The sequence below is a fragment of the Fukomys damarensis genome, unplaced genomic scaffold (assembly GCF_012274545.1).
Source record: "Fukomys damarensis isolate Sample0158 unplaced genomic scaffold, DMR_v1.0_HiC HiC_scaffold_4, whole genome shotgun sequence".
In the NCBI taxonomy this organism is placed as follows: domain Eukaryota; kingdom Metazoa; phylum Chordata; class Mammalia; order Rodentia; family Bathyergidae; genus Fukomys; species Fukomys damarensis.
This window is the reverse complement of record NW_022900916.1, coordinates 32647912-32670883: the sequence shown is the minus strand read 5'-3', so window position 1 is coordinate 32670883 and position 22972 is coordinate 32647912. Positions and strand designations below refer to the sequence as shown.

Below are 22972 nucleotides of genomic sequence, written 5' to 3'. Positions count from 1 at the left end.
TATATTATATATCTCAAAATAGAAGAGAGTAATTTGAATATATTCACCAAAGAATTGATAAAAGTTTAAGGTGATAGATATGCTAATTACCCTAAGTTGATCACTACGTGATTCCAGACATCACATAAATATGTACAAATGTGTCAGTAAAAAAATAAAATGACAATAAAGAACAAAAAAGGATGTTAACAAATAGGATGTAACCCCACCTGCTAATGAGTCTTAAAATTGGTGATGGGTGGTGTGACCTATTTCAGTAAGATTTGGATAGATTGGCTGGTCATGATGGCTCATGCTGTAATCCTAGCACTGTGAGAGGCTGAGGCAGGAGCATAGCAAGTTTGAGCCCAGCATGGGGAACTTAGTGACTTAGTGAGACCCTGTCTCAAAATAAAATTTTTTAAAAGACTGGGGATGTATCCTATTGCAAAGGCCATGAGTTCAACCCCTAGTACTGTCCTTAATCCCCCCAAAAAACTCTGGAAGGATTAAATAAGTGTGTGTGTGTGTGTGTGTGTGTGTGTGTGTGTGTTATTGTCCTTAAATGGCGATGAAGAAGGGAGTTTTATTTTCTTTCTTTCCTCTCAGTTCCCTCTTGATGAACCTGGAGAGGCCAGTGCCCTGGTGGCTTTATCTAAAACAGCACATGTCTGGCTCCTGTTGGCTACCTCCAAGTTCAGATACAAAGCTAAAGAGTTCAGGCATTTGAGGTCAAAGCTGTGATAGGAAGAGTGGCTAGAATAATTTCCTCAGATGGGAGGGCATGGAGTTTTATTTATAGAGTTTCATTTGCATGTATATGATGTTAGAGGACATCCAAAAATCAATATTATCTGACAGCAGTTGAAGTTGCTGATTCCCAGTGTGTAGAAATACCCGAGATGACCAAATCCATCTACTTACCTCGTTATAATTAGAAATTGACATCTAGGTAACCAACTTAGTGGACTTCAGCCCTTTTTTGAGCCTTTTCTTTGGCTGGCTCATTTTCCTTATTTCTTATGGTGATAATTATACTTTCAGATTTCAGTGTTAGTTACATTTAGTGCCATCCTGGGTAAGAGATTCATAAAATTTGAGGGTATACATTAGTACCTTTAAAATGGGAAGAATTACAGGCTCTCAGTTATTTATCAGGAGGCATAGTTTCTGTGCTTTGCTCTGCAAACATTGAAGTGATACATCTGAGATGTAAAACACAAGAAAACCTCACTAACCAAACCAGTTCATTCATTCATCCCCTCATTCATTCTTAAGACATTTGTTAAGCAGTTACTGCATGATAGTCCCTTGAGTTACAAAGGTAAGTAAAAGTTCAATGTCTTTATCAAATGCCCAAATATCTTTGTCTCATTAATTTAAACATCACATATCATTCAAAAAGTGGCAAGAAGTCCTAGCTGGTGCTATGCTTTATAATTGCATGGGTCAGTGTTCAGCCAGAAAAGCAGAGCCAATAGAAGGTAGATATTAAGAGAGTTATCCCAAGGAGTAGACTTTCTCAGTTCTGGGGTCTGGCAAGGTAAGTCTGAACTCTGCAGGCAGGACATCAGGAAGGGTTCCCTGGAGCTCCTAGGTTGAAGCTACTTTACCCTGGCAAAATTTATTCTTCAGCGAAGTCTCAGTCCTGTTTTCTCAGCCTTTTAGCTAGCTGTTCCATCCAGAACATCTAGTAAAATCTTTATTGTGGATTTTTATCACATTAAGAAAACACCCTCACCTACAGTAGTGTTTGAATCACTGGTGACCGCAGTTTAGCCAAGCTGACACATCAGAAAGGTTGTCACAGGAATGTTTTAACGAAATTTGCTTTAATCTGTACATTGTTATTGTAAGTATTAGCTGCATGATTTCAATTAATTGTTAAATAGCACTTTCACATCCAGTTATTTGGGGAGCATTTGTAAAACAAAACATCACAACAGTTCGATAAATTCAGCAGATGAAATAAAAACTGACTCATTTTTGGATTAATTAGGTTATAGACTAAGACTTCAAATGTGTGGTTTTTGTGTCAGCACATGGAGAGCACAGTCTCTGCCTGCTGATATTTCTCTTCATCATTTTAGCTCATTTATTGAGTAGCTGTGGCCCCAAAGCCCAAGGATGCCAAGGGATGGCCTTGGGATCTAATTTTGATATGGGAAATTCACAGATGGAAATTGAAGAATATTTTACCTCAAACTGGAAAGGGTGACTAGGAGTATGATCATTGTGTTGAATTCATTTTAGTCTGCCTTATTCATTTGTTTAGTCACTCATTAGTTCTTCCAATCCATATTATTTTGTTGAATAACATATGACTAAAAACAGTCTCTGGAGTTGAATGTCATTACTTGCAAGTTTGTGACCTGTGAAAGTTGAAGTCTTCAGCTTTCTTACGTGTGAAATAGAAATAGTAATATTAACTCTTCATAGTCACAGTTTTGTTAACAGTGCTAACTGGGGTGATCCACGCAAGTCAGAATATTTACTTGTCAGTGCTATGAAACTGAGTTCCTGTCTTTATCAGTGTTGGTAGGGAGGGCTCAGTGACTGATAAAGACACGCCACTTTCCTACCTCAGCAGCACCTCAATGTGCCCTGTGCTGGCAGGGTGTGCTCAGTCCAGTGGCATGGACTGTTCACATGCCTGTAGTATGGAAGGGAATTTTGCCCATCCAGTCCCACATAGGCAGTGAACTTTGGCATCCCCTTCAGAACTTGGCATTGAGATTCATGATGCAATAAAAGAACTGTCTTACCAAGAAGCACAAATCACAAAAATATGGCCAGGGATTTAGCTCAGTGGTTCTGCTGCCTGCCTCGCAAGCACAAGGACCCGAGTTCAATCCCCGGTGCCAAAACAAAAAACAAATTACAAAAGTAAAATGAGATTGAATCCTTTCACCATTTAAAATCTTAAAGAATGGTTTCTAGATCAGTGTTGGCCAATTTATGGCACATGTGCTGCAGTGGGCTCTTATCTTTGAAAGCTCTAAAAGATTCACTATCAGTGTTCTAGATTTTAGAGCTTTTAACCAATGATTGAATGTCACTTTCCTAGAGATTTTCCTACTAAGATGGTAGGTGTTCTATTGTGCAGTTGTTGTATGGATACTGAATCCATGTTAAATTTGTTTTTAAGTAGTGTTTTCATCTTTGTGTTTTCCAGGGAACTCATTTATTGCTTCTGTAAGGTTTTATTTTACTTCAGTTACTTGGTGGCATATAAATACTTCTTGACTTACACTTATAATTTTCATCTGTTCCCAGGTTATTTCTGACATCAAAAGTAAATGACTCTGCAAGTATATTTCCAAAGAACTTACACACAGAAAATTTAATTCATTTTATGAATACCTTGATATAAGATATATTTTCCAGCTATGTATAATAAATCTGCTTATATTTTTGAGATAGTTTTTCACATCCACAGATTTTATGTTTATTAAATTACTTTCACACTAAAATAAATGTCTACCAATGAGTTGTAATGAAATCAATGGGATGTAATGTAATGAAACGAAAGGGAAGAACATAAAATTATAAATAAGTGTATAAATGGCATTACCCTAACAACAGGAAACTTATCATAGTCTAGTTTGTGGGCACGTGATCACATTCCCATTGTTGTTCACAGATGGAGTGCCTCACAGCAGTTACTAGAAACCTTCTCATTCGGTTCACATTCCATGAAATGGAACTCAGACACCCTCTTTCCATATAGTTTTACAGGTAGTCCTGCTCATTTTTCCTGGTGTAAGTCTCTGTCCAGAGTGAGTTGTGAGTCACGGTCAACCCTTCCTATAGAGGCTTGTATATTTCAGGAAGGAAAGAATCATGCATAGGATTAGAGATTAATGAAGTTGTAGTTCTACCTATTGTTTTTTGGATGTTGCTTTTCTTACTCTGTGTTTTATTGGACAAGAAATTTTATCTTATTTATCCTTGTGGGCTTAGAAATTCCACTTTCTGAAGTTAGTTCTGACTCTGAAGTAAGAAACATGCACACACACACACACACACACATTCTACATATCAGGAGGTGGTTGGCTCATTGTCTATTCTTGCTTTTCAGTTAATCATCTTTTCATGCTTCCTTTCACATTGTTACTTATATAGCTAGCAGAGTACCTTCTACAACATATGTACACACACATGCGCTAATAGCAGCTACTAAGGGCTTTGAAGCACTGTGCTCAGTTCCATACACATATTATTTTATGTAATTAACCATCTCCAAGCCTGTGAGGTAGATACCCTTTATCTGTTTTATCAAAGAATAAAAATAGGGCCAGGGATTTAGCTCAATGGTTCTGCCACCTGCCTTGCAAGCATAAGGACTGGAGTTCGATCCCCGGTACAAAAAAAAAAATTGAGACTTTTAAAAACTTGTTCAGTGTCATACAGCTTGTGAATGAGGAAGCCAGGCTTTGTAATAGCAGGATTTGAACCCCAAAGATGAGACTGGACTATTGGGCTGTCCCTTTTTTTATTTCCTCACAGTAGCCTGGGTGAAGTCCTGTCTTCCACCTCGCTGGAAATGTCTTGTGACTTTTGTCGCTAGCTTATATAATACCTACTGTGACCTTTACAACAACAAATGCTGTTGATTCAACTGTACACTTAGCCAAGAACATAGGGACTTCAGATCTAAACATCTTCCTAATATTAAGACTGACCCTACAAAAATGTATTTTACAGTGCAGCTAATTTATTTTACTGAAAGGAAAAGATACACTCACAGATTGACCATACTCTGATTGTAAGCTTCTACTGTAAAACAAAAAGTTAGCATGCTTCTGTAAAGTATTACTTTGGAAATAATAACTAATTGGATTCTTATGCTACTAGCACTTGAAAAAGAGCGTAGGGAAATGGAAGAATTGTGTAAGAATGAGTGCAGTGATGAATGGTGTTAAGCATGGGTGTTTGGGAGGAAGTGACCGGGAGACATCAAACAGCTAATGATTTCAAACATAGGAGATAAATATTAATTTAATTATATATGGATTTTTTTACCTCAGCAATTTGCTTGAAAATTTCATGTTAAGAGCAATGCCTGCAAATTAAGATTTAGTTACCCATACTGACAAATGCTGGTTTCCCATTTTCATGCCTCAATTTCCTTCACGTTCTTTGAACTAAAATATAACCTGTGTGATTTGATCATAGATTTGATTGCTCAGGTCATTTCTCTTTGCTTCCTCATTTTATTCTGTACTTCTTTCAAGTGCCTATCAACCCAAGAGTTTTATTATTTTCCAGTTGCCCCGTCTCCATCAATGCAAGCTGGACTAGCTTCTGTCTGAGTTGATAAGGAGTTAAAAGAACAAACATATCCCAAAAGACTAAATGCAGCCCTCTGGGTTTCTGAACTCTCAAAATGTTGCTCAGGAAACTAAGAAAAGCTTCACTGTCTGAATTTTCTAGTGAGCTCACATTCACTGCTCTGCTTACATATGCAATTACAAATAGGAAAAACAAGACTGGCAGCCAGAATAAGATTAAGAAGGCAATAATCATTCCCTACCTTGTCTCAGTCATATTTATCTGCATAATAGAGATAACAAAAGAACTGATTATTAAATAAGCATTCATGTTGGCTATTTGATTAAACTTGCAGATGTAATTTCCTAGACATCCCATGGGCAGCTGTAAAACATGATTACATTGTAATAAAAAATGAGTTTGACCAAGTATTTTCCTCTTTGATTTACACTGCTAACCTTGAAAAAAAAAATCGTTTTCCCAATCCAGGATCCTCATTTTAGAGCTTTGGCAAAACAATGGACTGTTGTGATAATTTAAATTCTTAAAATACTGCATTATTGAAGGATGACTGGAGTACATTTTGCTCAAAGGCTACAAGTTGCATGTTTTATATAAATGGCAATTTACAATTCACTAGGGTAGCAATGTATGAAAAAATGACATCTTTAGATTAGTTTACTCATTGGATTAATTTATTGGTGGTTTCCATGCATTAATTTTTTCTTTATATTTTGTGTCAGATTTTTTAAAAAATAGAATTTCTCAACACTAGTTACTAGTGGAAAATAAATTACCAATTATTTAAAAGTTTTATTTATGGGCCGGGGATTTAGCTCAGTGGTTTGGTGGCCTGCCTTGCAAGCGCAAAGACCCGAGTTCAATCCCTGGTACCAAAAAAAAAAAGTTTTATTTATTACATATATCTTCACATATTTTTCTATTTTCATGAAAATATTTCTTTTAGCATTTTAGACATTTTCTTTGTAGTATCCTATGACTCCAATATTTGCAAAAGCTTTATTTTCCTTTCAGAATGTTCCTTTTTCTTGAAAAAACATTTATATTTCATTAGAAACAATAGTTTCATCAAAGCTCTATTAGTACTCTATTTCTAGTTAATTACTTCATTAAGAAACATCATATCTTTTTGTCGTATTACATGTTAGAGTGTGAAGTTTATTTGTTCAAATAAAATATGTGGTTAGAAAATACTTCAGTAACAAAAGAAAGCACAATATTTTGATTTTATAATTAAGACAGACTTGTTTGATACTTTCAGAACGCTTTAGAAAAGTGAAGTTTTATTATGTGGACTATATAAGGTAATAAACTGAGAATATATATATATATTTATATATATACACTTATATATAACCATTTCATGTATTATGAGCATCTTTTAATGTTGGTAAATTTTATAAGTAATTATGCTGTATATTATATAACCTTAGGCAAAATAGAATAGGTAATAGATTAATCTGTTTTCTTACACTTACTGTCATTCTAAGAGTATACCTGGTGTTTCCTCACTCTGTGTCTCCCTTCCTCCATTCTTCCCTATAACCACACCCCTCTTTCTTTCACCCTGTTTTATTTCCCTTGGGTTCATCACTTTTATCACACATGACAAAAGAAATCTGTGATGCTTTTTCCTTTTATTGAGTTTATGGGTACATTTTAGGTATACAGTACAGTTACAGTCATCATTAGGATCTTGTACCTTTACATGACAGGTCTTGGTTCTCATTTTTTCCCCTTGTCCCTGCCTTCCCTTCACCCCCTCCTCCCCTCCCCATTTACAAACACTATATAGTAACTGGGCATTTTGCACTCTCCTAGGGCTTACAATATCAATGGATACTTGTTACTGCTCTGTGTTGTCTCCAAGACTGGGAGGTAAAAATGGGAATATCCATATACTTGGTGTAGACTAAAACTAGAAGTGATACTCTGCTAAGGACACTGCTAGCACTCCAGACTGCATGAACGCTGGGATCTCTCTAGCTTGTCTGATAGAAAGCAGGGAGGACAGAAGGTCCCCTCTTTACCGCTTTGTACTAGAAACATACTTTCGTCCATTTAAAATTGAGTTGGGATGGAGGGAGCTGTTCTTGTTAAAGATAATTATCTTGTCCCAAATCCTTTATCCCTCTTTTCAAAAATTCCATTAAAAATCCAAGAAAAACTAAAACAAGACAAAATATCTGTGCAGATAGATTTCTATGGTCCTCTAAAAGTCTTACCTGGTTTTATGAATATGTAGAGAAGTAGACATGCTTCTGTTTTGCTCAGGGTGGGGATTGCTAAAACAAAGAAATATGGGGGATAATAAAAGAAAAATACAGAAACATGTAGTTATAAAACTATTAAGGTTTAAGTTAATAGTTATAAACTATTAAGGATAGGAGTATAGATCAGGGATAGAGCATGTGATCACTATTTAGGAGGCTCTGGCTTTAATCCTAAATAAATAAAATAAAATCTTTTAAATATAAATATAATACAAAAAATTAGAAATAACATATTCTACATGAGTGGATTTATTATATAAATTATGTCATATATATTTATATTTAGTGGCATTGTATATTGCTATTAAAATTGTGTTAGAGAAAAATGTTTAACAATATAGGGAGAGATTAATAGTATATTAAATATGAAAGCAGGATACCAAATAATTTTTTAAGAAAGGTTAAAAATCATCTTTTGGGCCCGGGATTTAGCTCAGTGGTTCCACTTCCTGCTTCGCAAGTGCAAGGACCGAGTTCAATCCCCGGTACCAAAAAAATTAAAAGTTTTTTAAAAAGAAAAATCATCTTTCAAAAAATTATCTATAGATACATGGCTGAACATTTTACTGCATAATTTTATAGATATATATTGTTAATTTATGTGATTATATTTCTAATAGGTGTTTCATAAATTTCCCACAATAATCATAGTTTTTTTGTTTTTTTCTTTTTTGGTACTGGGGATCGAACTCAGGACCTTGCACTTGTGAGGAAGGTGGTGGCCCTTAGTTTTTTTGAAATATAAATAAAACAATAAGGGAAAAGAATAAATATGAAAAAAGGAAAAAATGGAAACAGCGTCTTTGTAAATATGGAAGGGTGAAGGGGGTGAAGGGAGGGCAGAGGAGTGGGGAAAAAATAAGAACCAAGATGTATCATGTAAAGGTACCAGATCCCAAGGATAAATGTAACTGTATTCTTTGCCTTAAATGTACCAATAAACTTAATGGGAAAAAAAAAGAAAGAAACCAAAAGGGTAAATAAGGACCAAAATGGATAAATATTGGGAAATAGGAATAAAATGTTCAAATGGGAAGGGGAACAAAGGAGGGGAGAGGAGGAGGAAGGTAGGGAAGGAAAAAGGAAATAAAAGTAGAATGATGGAAAAAATGGAAATAAAGCTCTGTGAATGGAGGTGGGAAAAAGGGTTGAAGAGAGGGGAGGGGAAGGGGGAAAAAGAAGAATCAAATATATTATGTACAGGTACAAGTTTCCTATGATGAATGCCATCATGTATATCAAAAGTATACCAATAAAATTAATTTTTAAAAAAGAATTAAAAAAGAAAAGCAAGTATCTATGAAATCTATATTAAAATATCAGAAGCAAAATTATTAAAGATTTTCTGTCAAAAAAACACAAGTTTTTAAAATTTAGGAAAATTTAGTGGGAGACTATGAAAGGAAATGCTAAAGACAAGTATGCTTATAATTTGTGAAATACTTCACTTGAAATTTTCTCTCATACTTAGTAGAACTAAAGCAAACTTTTTAATCTTATATTTTCACATATATTGTAATTTTAAAAAAATCTATCAAAAACAAATTCTCCATTTAAGATGTTTTTCTAAAAAATGGAATACTACTCAGCCATAAAAAATGAGAAATTAGAGTCATTCATGGGAAAATTGATACATATTGAGGATATACTCCTAAGTAAAATAAGTCACGCATGTATATACCAAATAGTTTCTCTGGTGTGAAAAACTATAATGGTAAAATGATCCTAATGATATAATTGACAATGTGAAATAGGAAGAAAAGGGCTAAAGGTGTAGGGAAAGTGGAAAGAGTGGGGGAAAGGTAATAAGGGAAAAGAAAAAAATATGAGAAAATGAAAAAATGGAAATAAAGTGTTTGTAAATGGGGAGAGGAGGAGGGGGTGAAGGGAGGCCAGGGACAAGGGGAAAAAATGAGAACCAAGACCTGTCATGTAAAGGTACAAGATCCCAATGATGAATGTAACTGTACTGCACACCTAAAATGTACCAATAAACTCATTGAGAGAAAGAAAAAAAACAAATACTCCATTTCTTAGGAGAATATTTAGAAAAGTGTTTTAAGATGTTTAAAAAACACACATGAGCATTACATTTGAGACTGTTCTAAATTGGATAATTAACCTATTAGTGGCTTTCTGACTGTGGGAAAGAAAAAAAGTAAACAGTTCATCATGTCGAGTTACTTGTAGGCTTGATCAGAAATTCTTCTGATGGAAAACATGTGAATGTGGAAGAATTAATACTCCGTGGGTCTGCTCTTAGCTCACAGACAATATTGCAAATATGTGTCCGCACACTTGAGATTTTGCAAGCATAATCATATGCGCATTCGTCCCTGTGAGTTATGTCAAGTGGCGAGCGAGCAGGGAGAGAGAGAGAGAGAGAGAGAGAGAGAGAGAGAGAGAAATAATAGGGGAAGGTAGTGCTTGAAGACAAGAGGAAAAGATGTTTAAAAATATTCTTTCATCTTTGCTGAATTATAAGTGAACTACATCGAATTATGTGAGATCGTTCCTCATATTTCACTTAGGAAATCATATGGGTAAAGTATAAATAAAAATTTAGAAAAGAGAGAAAGCCCAAGAAGTGAATGAAGCGTTTAACAACAACAAAGACAGGTTTCAAGGCGAGTCACATGCTAATTTGCTTCCATGAATTGATAATCATCCGTTTTCTCCTCTTTACCTGTGATTCTAATTTGAAATGGACACCTTCCATGTATAAAAAGGGAGAGAAAACTCTCTTGCTTTTAAATTTACAATTATCACTTCATTTTGGGTTTGCTTAGTCCTCGGCTTTGGGACCCTTACGTATCAGAGCTGTAGAGCTATGACCCTGCTTGAGCTGCACTCCCCACATCCCATGTGGTAGATAGGACGTTCTACCCTGGGGGATTCACAAAGGAAAACACAAAGCTTTGCCTAATCCACCAGGGAACTGCTGTACATGGCTGCCTCATCCCCCAAAATCCCGAGTGTACAGTGTTGAAAGCTCTGAGAAGGTAAAGACGAAATAAACTGCTTAACTTTGTTTAACCTGAATTTCTAAAATATTTACACACAGAAAACTTTTCTTTTCACAAAGAAAACCATGCCTGTTAATATCATGTGGATCAAGAGTTCTAACGAATACAATTTAAAAAGCACTGATCAAGTTGACTAAAACTCTCACAAAGTAGCTTAATTATTTAGATTAGTTTGGTTGTGTTTTATCTCCTAAGGTCAGAATCATTAGCATTATTAATTATTATGGCATTTCACACTGGGGTTTAAAGTCAGACCTGAGTTTCTTTTTTTCTTTTTTTCTTGGTACTGGGGATCGAACCCAGGACATTGTGCTTGCGAAGCAGGCAGCAGAACCACTGAGTTGAATCCCTGGCCCCTAGAATTTCTACATCTTAAAAATCTCCTTGGGAAGTTAGAATGTTAGATGTTGGCTTTGGGAATCATTCTTTCTGATGTAGAATAATGCTGTTATTATTACCAGTACTTCTTTAAGATAATGTCTTTCTTTTCTTCCTTATTATTTCTTTTGCAGTGCTTCTTGATTACTTGCTATAGAGGCAAACATATCACAAAAGTGTAACTAAGGAAAGGATTTGGAAGACTGTGTTCAACAAGATCCACTTAGTCTTGCTAGACAATAGTGGTGGAAACAAATCCTTACCAAGTGAATTGAAAGAGATAGTAAGCATACACAGAAATAGAGAGATCCCCTAGGAGTAAGGAAACTTCCTTTCTGGTAATATAGCAAAGTATTTATTTTGGTGACCCAGCTTTCTGTGACTTTCCAGCTTTAGCGATTTTCTGCACAGGTCTGGAAAATGTGTCTTTTGCCTTTTCTGTGAGACCTGAGACCAACCCAGAACCGTCCCTCCCACAGTACTTCAACATTTTGGCCCACTGGGTGTAAAGCAACCCTTTCAGAATCACTAACTGAGCTTTAACATCCTTTCGTTGTGATTTTGTAGCCATCAGTATGGAATGATTCCATTACTGTGCCCCAGTGATAGGCAAGCTGTTTGAAATGGCAATAAGAATCACTCTCCAGACAGACAGAGTCCCCTTACCCCGCATTTGCCCTCTCCTCTTGAGACTGCAATGAGAGAGAAAAACATAGTCATTGCTACAAGAGCTGCTATATATACTCATGTCTCTGTTCTTTTCAAATTCCTGCCTTGCCTTACAGATTACATGCTGGAATGGAGGAAAATTAAATTTTTAAAAGAAGTCTTCCTCACTTTCCCTTCCCTCCCTGACACTTCCCTCACTACGTGAGTTAGCAAGAGCTGCAGTCCACAGGAGGCATCTCGAGTGGTGACACTTTCCTTAACCCAGCAGAAGTCGAAGGGTGGTCACTGCTGTTCCTGCCTGTAACACCCACAGCCCACTCTTTCTTAACAGCTGCCTGGCCTCCTTCCTTCCCCTCACAGTGTGATCCTTCTTCACTCTGGCTGTGGAAGCAGACTGGGCTGGCAGGTGTGTTGTGTTGTTTTTGCTATAGCGAGATGTGAGTAGTGTACTAGAGTCATGTTTGCCTTCCTCTTCAATGAGGCCAAAAGTAGAAAATTCCCAAATCTGAAGGGAAGAAATTCAAGAAGTCAGTTGGAAATAGGCTCATATTTTGCCATGGTGGATCTTTCCATAATGGCCGTTGCACAGACTACTTTAAAAACTTAGGCATATGTGGAATTTATCTGCCTCTTCTACTAGACTGTACCCTAAGAACTTGAGGATCTAGCACAGAAAGCAGACATATTAGGCACACGTAATGCGTTGTTTAATTTGAATGGTTATTTAAATCCCACTTGCATTCAATACCTGTGAACTCTTTCCTGCCACAACCTGGAGTAATTTCCCTCTTTGCCGCACTTTGAGAATATTTGGCTGTAGCCTGTCACAGGGTTTGCTGTGGTGGGGGATGGTAGTTATCTTTGTGCTTGATTTCCATACCAGCTATCAGTGCTCTGAGAGTAGGTATGGCTCTGTAGCCTTTCTGCTTCCTAGGGGCAGTCTCTTATTCACAGCACATGCAGAGGGACAAAGAAACTGTGATTTCTGCATTTTCTGTGTATGATTTGATGTTCTTCATGAACCCCTTTGCTAGGTCTTTAATGGGGTGTTGTGGAGATGGAGGGGAGAAAGGAGGAGAAGAGAGAGAGGGGGAGAGGGAGATCAATTATAATTCAATTCATGAACCTCACCCAATCTGATAATTCAAAGTCTTTTTGGTTCTCACCATTAAGTATTAGCCCAGGGTTTGTCACAGATGACCCTTATCAGATAAAGATAAAGGCCCTCTATTTTTATTTTCTTGAGAGTTTTTATCATGAGTGGATGCTGGAATTTATTAAGTGCTTTTCTGAGTCTATTGAGATGATCATATGATTTTTGTCCTTGCATCTATTTATGTGGTGAATTACATTTATTGATTTACATATGTTAAGCCATCCCTGCATCCCAGGAATAAATCTTACTTGGTCATGCAAGAAAAAAAAATAAGATACTTAGACTTTCAGATTTCCTTATTCCTCTTCCTGTGGCTTGCCAAGACAGCATGGGTCCTTGGATTGTTCTCTGTTACCTCTTATCTCTAAGGCGATGTCATGTCCACTTGAAGTCTTAGTGACATCTCTAGCCGACGTCTGTATCTCTTCCTACCTGTCAGTAGGACTCTTCTCCCCTGCTCCTGGTGCTCTGGATCATTCTGAGGTCTGCTTGAGACTCCTGGTTGGTCCTTGGCTTGGGAAAATGTCACTCTTGCCCTCAGCCATAACAGCACCTCTCACAGTCTTGCAGAAAGCAGTATTATTTGCCTCCTGTGCCCCTCTGCAGGGCACAGGGAACCTCTGACTTCTTTCTGCTCCCTGCCCAGGAGTCGAGAAAGCTCAAAGGATCTGCACTGTGCCCTCCCTCTGTCTGACATGCATCTGCTGTATGTGATATGTGCTTTCTAGGTAGTTATAAGGGCAGCCCAGGACTCACACCTTGGAAGTCATCTCCTTGCTGAGTTCAAAAAAAACAAGAGTGGTTTATATTCCTCAGCTTTCTGCTTTCTCTTCTATCCATCTGACAATCTCTCCTTGCAGGAACTTGACCTAGGTCACTATCTTATTTCACAGACCTTTCTTTCCTAACATTCCTCTGTCCACTGCTCACTGCAGACTCATCTTGGTAGGCATGGCTGTTGGCAGTGGTGGTGGAGAAATGAAAACATGAAATGCTGTCCCCTGTCTACATCAGTATATTCAAGTGGTGGAAATTGCCACACTGGATAGATGAGGGCTTTAGGTGCAGGAAGTCAAAGCTATAGGTCACCGAGCCATAAGATTTAGCTTTTCACTTCTGATTCAAATGTCATCCTTTTTTTTTTTTTCCTAGAAATTTTTCCTGTAGGGGCTAAAAGAAAATAAGAAGCAGGCCACACCCAGTCCATAGGTAGCAGGTACCAGTAGGTCCAAAAATATCACACAGAAATACCTTCTGCTCTTCCATCAAGCCATATATTTATAAATTTTAATGACCAGTGCTAACTCCAACAAAGATGTTCATTTGTTCTCATTTCACAGGGCTGGACCCTGGCCAGCCATTTCTCGGGCCCTGTGGGGAAACCCATAATTAGTTATAAACTTGGCTTTCAGCTCTGGCAGTCTGTACAGGGCAGGTACCTGTCTGCTGTGACAGCAGGCCTGGGAGCATCACTGTGTTCCTGACATTCATGTTCACAGCCTGGTAGGGAAAGAGGAAAATTCTCTCAAGAAATGCTTGATAGCGTAGGTGTGAGCAACACGCCACCCTTTCTTAGATATTTTTTACAAACCAAATGCATACTTCCAGCGTAGATAACAAGTGTTGAGCATTTTGTGGTTCCCTTGTTGTCTCTTGTTCCTTTCATAGTCATTTGAAAGAGTCTTTTTTTCCTCTTTCCGGCCCCAAGTCAGCCTCTAAAGCTCAACAAAGCTGTTCTCAAAGAGTTCTTCTTTTTATATGCAATAATATAATACATTACAACACCACAAGGGTTCAGCTGTCATTAAGAGAAGTCTTACAAAGCATGTCCCAGATTTAGGAGTTTTAAAAGTGCTTCACGAGGAATTTCTGAGTATAGTGGAAGCCCATGGTGCTCATGAGGAAAAAGCCCCAAAGGACAAGATAATATTCCTAAATCACAGAATTGCCAATGTGAACAGGAAGGATAGTTTACTTGGGGCACATGGAGTGCTTTATCTATATTGATTTGCCAATATTTGCTGCTTTTGCGGTTAATTCCTCTGTAAATCAAATCTCTGTGTAATTTCTGACAGGAAATAGCTAACAGGGGATGAATTTTATTCTTAAATAGCATTGGGAGTTGGGTCCTGTGTTAGCATTTACCTTCTTTAGGTGCCTGAGCTTTTATCAAATTTGTACTTCTAACCACGGAGAGAGATTGAGCTATTTTAATCAAATAAAAAGTGAAATGTGTCCCGTCCCTCATCTCTAGAGAGAGGAGTGGCAGTGCTGGTCAGTGAGATGGTGATGCCTGAATGTAAAGTCTCCCTAGTTCCTTCCTTTCTGTTTTTATCCATATATAGAAAGAAATAGAAAAGGTTTTAATACATTCAGTTACTAGAATACAGTAAACAAGCCATCAATGGAAAAAGCACTTCAGGTCCAGAACCCTACCGGCTTTCCCTTCCCATTCCAAAGCATTTACAAAATTTTTCATGACTAGGAGGAAATCTAATGGTAATTATGTTGAAAAATCTTGACACATGAACAATCTGCAAGGTGTCTTCCTGTTGCTTGGAAAGGACTACTCAACATAAACGGTTATGTTCTTTCAGCACCCCTTCTTGTTCCCGGTGCAGCAGCCTCAGACCCGGCTCTGAATTTTCGTTTGTTCAATGGAACTAAGTCTTTATTTTTAATTTAATTGTATTCTTAATTGAAAACCAATGGTCATACATTTATGGGGTATAATATGATGTTTCAATACATGTATCCATTGTGGAATGGTCAAATCATACTAAGTACCATATCTGTCACTTCCCATATTTACCATTTTTTGTGGTGGAAACATTTAAAATCCACGCAGCAACTTTTGGTTATATAGTACATTATTATTAACCGTACTCACCACGCTGCACAACAAATTGCTCAGACCTGTCTAACTGGAACTTAACCCTTTGACTGTTTTCCTTACCCACTCCCTAGAAGACCTCCACGAAGAGAAGTAAGTCAGATGCAGAAAGATATATACCATGATCTTATGTAGAGAGAATTTAAAACACTTGGGTTCATAGAAGTAGAGAGTAGAGTGGTGATTACTAGAAGCTGGGAGGTATGTGTGAATTTTCTTCTTTTTAAAACTGTTCATGGCCAATCTGCCATAGTGAAGTTAAGCCCAAAATGAAGCAGCCTACTGTGAATAAACTGAAAAGGAGAAGAAAATTATGAATCATGCTGTGTACCTCAGAGTTCCTGTGGTATTGCTGCCAGTAGAGGTGGAATGGGTGACCCTTCAGTGTTGTCACCAAGGTCCTCTTCCCTCATCTTGTTAGTGTCAGGACTGTCCACTGGCATCTTACGTTCCTACATCAGTCTTTCTCAAGGTTTTCTCAAGGCTTGAATTTATTTTCCTCCAAAAGTCACTGAATGTGGCCCTCATTAAACCCTACTCAGAATCATCAGACATGGTTAAAAGCTCATGGTGACCATTTATCCCTTCCTCCCACTGCTGCTGAAGCCAAACAGGACCTGAGAGACACTAATGAGGCCACATAACAGAAAGGGGAAGGGAAAAGTGCGTCACCTCTTATCAGTGTGCCATTCAGAGGGATGATTGCAACCCTCTTTAAAATTAAACTTTCAATTTTGAGGTCATTGTGGATTTCTATTATCAAATGACAGTAAATGAAGAAATTCCCATATACCTTTTACTCAGTTCTTATGACTGAAACATTTTGAAAAACTACACTACAGTTTATACCACAAGAATGCAGACATTGGGCTCCCTGTGGCGCCCTTTTTATACACATCCGCCTCCCATTCTTCCTTCACCACAACCCCTGACAACCACTCATCTGTCCTCTCCTCCATTATTCATTCATTTGAAGAACATCACATAAATGGAATCCTATGGTGCATAACCTTTTGTGACTGGCTTTTCTTTACTTAATGTAATTCCTTCTTCTTCTTCTTCTTCTTCTTTTTTTGTTGTATTATTTTTACCAAGTGTTCGGGAGGTTGTCTCATAATTACGTGGAAATTGCATCTTTTTAATAGCGTTAAGAAGTTAACAAGCAACTTGAATATACAATATACCCTTTGATCCTATCAACCAGGTAGAAAGACTGAAAGTTTAAAAGGATAAACAAGTTTCAAAGACTGGATTGGCTGTCTCTCTGAGAAACCCATTTCTTCCGTACCTACAGCTATACCGGGCAGCTTCTGGGTTGGAAAGGCGTGACCACGTGATCCTGGATGGTGTGAAGTAGCCAATTCCTACCTGGTTTATAAAAACAAACTTCCCACACATATCTTCTCACATTCTTTTTTTTTCTCTGATAGTCTTGGAAACCTCTGTGAAATTCAGTGGAGCCACATGTGAGACAAACAACTCTGATTTAATTCTTAGGGTCTCCTGACCCTTCGAGGCATGGATCACCACAGATGAGAGCAGCCCCTGTCACCTGGGCCAGGTGGAAGGGAAGAGACCTAGCAGACACTGTCCCTTTCTACCTGCCAGGCAGGGCTGCCTCCTGTTCACGTCCTACCCTCACAGAGTCCGAGCCAGCAGCCTCAGGCCACTTCAGAGTGTCCTCACAGTTTTGCTGGAGGTTTGAGTTTTTCTTTCTGTAATTCTTTTGAAGTTAATCTTAAGGAAACAGAACTGTGCCAATTCAGCATTTCCTTAACTATTATTTAAGAGGTTTTATCCATGAATTAATTTGGTTTCTGTTATGAAAGGAAAAAATTAAAAGCAGAAGTAGGAAAAGGGTAATTTGGGGCTTATCTTACTGAAACACATTGTATTTCCTTTTTGTAGAGATATTTTCTTAATTCAAATTGTGTTTTGTTTTCTTTTCAAGTGCTAGTGAATGAATATATTCCCTCTTTCATTTATTGAACTGATATTTATTGAGCACTTCCTTTAGCACAGACTTTTTTATTAAGTTTATTTGTACTTTTTAGATATACAGTACATTTACATTCATCATTGGGAACGTGTACCCTTTACATTATGTATCTTGGTTCTTATTTTCTCCCCATTCCTCTGCCCTCCCTTCACGCCCTTCACCCTTCCCTACTTACAAAGACTTTGTTTCTATTTTTTCCTTTTCTCATATTTTTTCCTTTCCCCTACCCTTCCCACTTCCCCTACTCCTTTAGCCCTTTTCTTCCTATTTCATGTTATCATTTATACAATTTGAACCTTATTTACACTTTATTTTTATTTTTGGTGCAGGGATTGAACTTGGGTCCTTGCACTTGAAGGCAGGCCACCAAACCACTGAGCTAAATCCCCGGCCCCTTACACTTTAATTTTTCACACCAGAGAAACTATTCGGTATTTACACGTGTGTCCTATTTATTTCACTTAAGAGTATGGCCTCAATGTGTGTCCATTTAACTATAAATAACTGTAGTTTCTTGTTCTTTATGGCTGAGTAGTACTCCATTTTATAGAAAAACCACATCTTCTTTATCCAGTCTCCAGTTGATGGGCAGTTGTGCTGTTTCTAAGTTTTAGCTATTGCAAACTGTAACACAGACTTTTTAATGTACCCTATGAGCTGTATTTTAGCAACTGAGAAGCAACTGCTGGTGTTGGAAAAAAAAAGCCCTGTGTCTTTGTCTGTTCAGCAGTGACCACAGTTCTTCTTGAGGTCTGTCACAGGATGTGAGTTCAGGAGCTTGTTGCCTTTCCTAGTCCTCTCGATCTTGTAGAGAAATCTGAAGTGCTGCTGGGAAAAGATCAGTAGCCTTGTGGCCACAGCACACAGAATCTGTTTTATTTCCAGGGTAACAGAATTCTGTGATCTTGTTGGGTGAGGGGTCCTAAGTATCTTGGTATAGTCCTCCAACATACTGCAAGTCAGATGGAATAAGAACCAGAGTTCAGGACAGGGAAATGAAGGAGCCCAGGGGTGGGGTTTGCTAGTGTGTGGAGAGAAGTCTCAATGCCTGGGTGGAGCCTGAGGCTTCCTGAAAATATTTCTTCTCATTTCTTCTCATCTTCCTCTTCTCATCACCACCATTCAAAGATGTTTTTAGTTCTTCTTGTTTCTTTGGTCTATTGAGACAGATGTTGTTGAAGTGGCATGTTTAACACCAGAGAAAAGTGATGGTGTTTCTTTCCACATGAATAGCTGTAAATGAAAAAATGGCTTCTGGAGCTAACCTCTTGGAAGCCTGGCCGGATTTTACCTCCTTCCCCCATCTACTCCCTATCATGGCTTGTCATGGGTTTCTAATGATACTCTTTGCTTTTTTTATTTTTCTTGTTCTTGAAAGATATAATGCAGATTCTGATAGGCCTTTTCCCAAAAAGGCCTACCCATCTAGATTTTTCTAGCATAACTGTGCACCTTGTTTTTTTTTTTAAGGCAGTATGTATGTCCTTTAAGACAAAGTGTGTGAATTAAGCAGAAATAAAAAACATTTTAAAGATAAACTAGTTTTTAAGAAATAGTTCTTTATAAGACCAATAGTGACTGTGTGGTATTCCCTTTCTAAATCACTGCATTTTTTGTTTGTTTGTTTCCTTTAAGAACTCCAAAGGTATGAGATCAATATTAAAAACTCAATAGAGGGCTGCCTTGCAAGCACAAGCTCCCAAGTTTGACCCCCAGTTTCCACCCCCAAAAAAACCCAAAAACTCAGTGGATTGAAGTTTTGAACCTAGATCATATTACCTGTACAATACTATAAAATATGAAGCTTTTCTTGGAACAGGAAGTACTTTCTGCCTAGGATTCACATTCATCGAGCTGGCATACCTGTGCACACATGAGTACTCTCTCACTCCTCACACCCACGGACATGCATCATAAAGGAGATTGAGCCTGTGGAGCAGAAACTAGAAGAGTGAGTAGGTAGTGTGCACTGTGACATAGCTTCATGAAAACAAAAACATGCAAGAATCCGAAGATTCAGAGTAACCAAGAGAGGAGACAGTGACACTCTTAACTAGACAGCCCAAGAGGGGAGAAGGATAACTCAGAAGCAGTTTATATTTGACTCTTTATTCTTTTTCTTTTACCCCTTCTTTCCTCCTTCCCTTCTTCTCTCCTTTTTTTCCCCCCTCAGCACTGGGATTTCATCCAGGGTCTTCATGCCCAACTACACCCCCAGTTCCTGTTTTATCTTTAATTTGAGACGTTATCCAGTCTGGGCCACACTTGAACCTCCTGCCTCAGCCTTCTAGAATGCTGGGATCGTAGGCAGGCACAACCATGTCCAGCTTCTTCCTCTTTTCCTTCCCTTCCCTTCCCCTCCCCTCCCCCTTTCTCTTCCTTTTCCTCTTCTCGTGTTTCTTTGTTTCCCTCTTCTTCCCTTCCCCTTCCTTTCCTCTTTCCACTTTTCCCTTCGATTTCTTTTTCTGATCTTCGCTTTCTTCCTTTTCGTTCTCTCTTGGTAGCAGATTTCCTTGTCTTCTTTCGTATGCAAATGCTGTGCTTGTCTTCTTGCCAGCGGATATTCAGAGGAAGAGAACTGAAATAGAAAGCTGGTAAAGGGATAAGTGCTCAGAATTGAATGTTTTGTGATAATGTTTTGTGACATTTGGGGATGCAAATCTTTTAGCTTTGTTCTTTTATGTTAAACCATATTGGCTCTGGTTCTTTGCATTTTTAAATAAATTTTAGAATTTGTCTAGCGATTTCCGTGTGTGAGAAATTTATTTGGGATCACAGTGAAGCCAGGGAAAATCCCTATTTTATAAAATGTACAACTTATAAACATGGACTACCCTTCCATTTACTTAGGCTATTTAGAATTACCTCGCTAATATCTTGCCACTGGGTGTGGTGGCACATGCCAGTTCTCCCAGCTCTCAAGAGGCTAAAACAGGAGGATCGCAGCCTAAGGTACATCATGAGACCCTGCCTCTCACCAAAACCAAAAAATAAGATAAAATAATATCTTACTATTTTCCACACAGGAATTTAAATCTTCTGTAAAATTTATTCCTAGATACTTTTTATTTTGATATTTTGTAGATAATATCATTTTTTGTTTATTTCTGTTTATCCAGTGGTCTTGTTAAACTTCATTATAATAGCTTGCTTGCACATTCTTTTAGATGTCCTATCTCGATATGATTTCATCTGCAGTGATAATCTTACCTTTTCTTTTTTTATTTCTATTTTTCTTATGTAACTGATGAAGACCACAGTGCAATCTTAAAGTCATGCTAAATCCTCGTGTTATTAGCTGTCTCAGCAGGAAACATTCCATATTTTAGCATCATGTATGAGGTGTGTCGTGGCTCTTTTTATTTGTTTGTTAGACTCGACATCAAATTTAGGAAATACCACTTTTTTTTCTTTGCCATAATACTTAGAAATTGCTATTTTCTCAATGCTTTTCCTCACTCTATGACAATGATCATATGTTTTTTCTCTTTTATTCTTGTTATGATAATGCATTACAGTTATTCTCTTGATTATGAATTTTAAGCCAACCTTGCATTTCAGTTCTGGTTTGCTGTGCTAATCCTTTTTATTTGTTAAAAACTTCAGATTTTTGCATCTTTGTTAATGAGAGAGATTCGCCTGTTAATTCTTTTTATATATGCATAATGTCCTTGTTGGTTTTTGGAATGAAGACTATGGTGGCCACATAAAATGAGTTGGAAAGTATTTCCTCTTTCACTCTTCTCTGAAAGATTTTATATTATTTTTTCTCCTGGAATGTTCTGACAAATTAACTGGGAAAGTGATATAAGTCTATAGTTCTCTTTGTAGGAAAGAGTTGATTTATGGTCTTAATTTATGTGATATGGAAATATTCATATTTTCTCTTTTTATTGTGTCTTTTCATCATTAACTTTTTATAGAATTTTTCACTTCATCTAGATTTTAAATGTTTCCAAAAAAGTATTCATGATAGCCTTTTAAAAAGTCTGCTTGATCTGTAATTATATTCTTTTTTATTCTTGATATTGGTTACTTGTGCCTTTTCTGCTTCCTTCTCTCTTTCTTTTGTTCATTCTTTCTTTCTAAATTTTGAGACAAGGCCTCTGCAAGTTGCTAAATTATGAAAAGTAGGCTTGAATTTGTGATCTTTCTGCCTCAGCCTCCTAGACTGCATTACCATGCCTAGTTATTTCTATTTTTTTCTTGACCAGTCTTGCTTGAGCCACCAATTTTATTAAGCCTTCCAAAGCCTAGTTTTTAGCTTTGTTGATTATTTCTGTTGTTGGGTTTGTTATCTGTGGGGCATTGGTACCAGGACCTTCACAGATACCAAAAACCTATTGATATTTAAATTCCTTCAATACAGTTGTGCATTATTTGCATATAACTTTACGTCTTTAACTGACTTGTAGACCTACCACAATGTAATATTCATAGTTGTTATACTGTATTGTTTCGGGAATGATCAGAAAAGAATCTATGAAATGCAGTTGTAATATTTTTCTCTCGAATATTTTTTATTTCAGATTGGTTGAATCTGAATTTATGGACCCTGAGATACATGGGGTGGGGCCAACTACACAATTTGCCGCTCACCGACCACCACATTCCTTTTTCTGTCACTTTGAACTTTCAAAAATACAAGTTCTGGGCCAGTGGTTTGACTCAGTGGTTCCGCCGCCTGCCTCACAAGCACAAGGGCCAGAGTTCAATCCCGGGTACAAAAACTACAAGTTTTATCAAGCTGCTTCTTCCCCATCCCTTGTAAAAACTCTCCCTTGACTCGCTGTAATCTCTAGGAGAAAATTAGATTTCTGTAGCTTGGCACACTAAGCCCACTGTGAGGTGGTTCCTGCCTTTGTAAGTTTTATCTTCTGAGTTCCAGAAGCCCTAGGACTTCTCCAAGCAGGGCTGTTTTCAGGCTGCTGTCTCAGTTCCCACCCTGTCCCCATCCTACCATGTGAGCCTGGCTGACCCCTCCTTGGTCTCCAGGACAGCCCTGACATCACTTCTTTTGGGAGGCCTGACTCCCCCCTTTGCTTTCTTAGCTCTGTCCCATCTCTGCTGTCACTTGTAGAGACTCCATTGGGTAAGTGGTGGGGGAGGAGTGATGTGGAGGAGATGGGGTGTGACAGGTACACAGAGACACTTGTGCCTTGCACATACTTCACTGATGTGATAAATGCAATGGAGTCTTTTTTATTCAGATGAGCTTTTAGGACTCCAGATTCACTGGGACATATAGAGGAAGTTCTGTAAATGATCCAGTTCTCTCTCACATTCTTTCAGACTGAACAAAGC

The 22972-nt window shown here is 37.8% G+C and overlaps 1 protein-coding gene and 1 long non-coding RNA gene across 9 annotated transcripts in view; one reads left to right on the top strand and one right to left on the bottom strand.

Moving 5' to 3' along the window:
• Positions 1-19560, bottom strand: part of LOC104865019 — a 51798-nt gene extending 32238 nt beyond the window's left edge. Inside the window, exons 1-3 of one of the 2 annotated variants that reach the window (XR_781046.1) lie at positions 19532-19560; positions 7500-7559; positions 5516-5535 (exon numbers count right to left, since the gene is read on the bottom strand). This is a non-coding gene — a long non-coding RNA (uncharacterized LOC104865019). The remainder of the gene's footprint in view (positions 1-5515; positions 5536-7499; positions 7560-19531) is intronic. The other variant, XR_781047.1, reaches the window with a different exon arrangement.
• Positions 1-22972, top strand: part of Pde1c (phosphodiesterase 1C) — a 576741-nt gene that overhangs the window by 430628 nt on the left and 123141 nt on the right. The window lies entirely within an intron of this gene.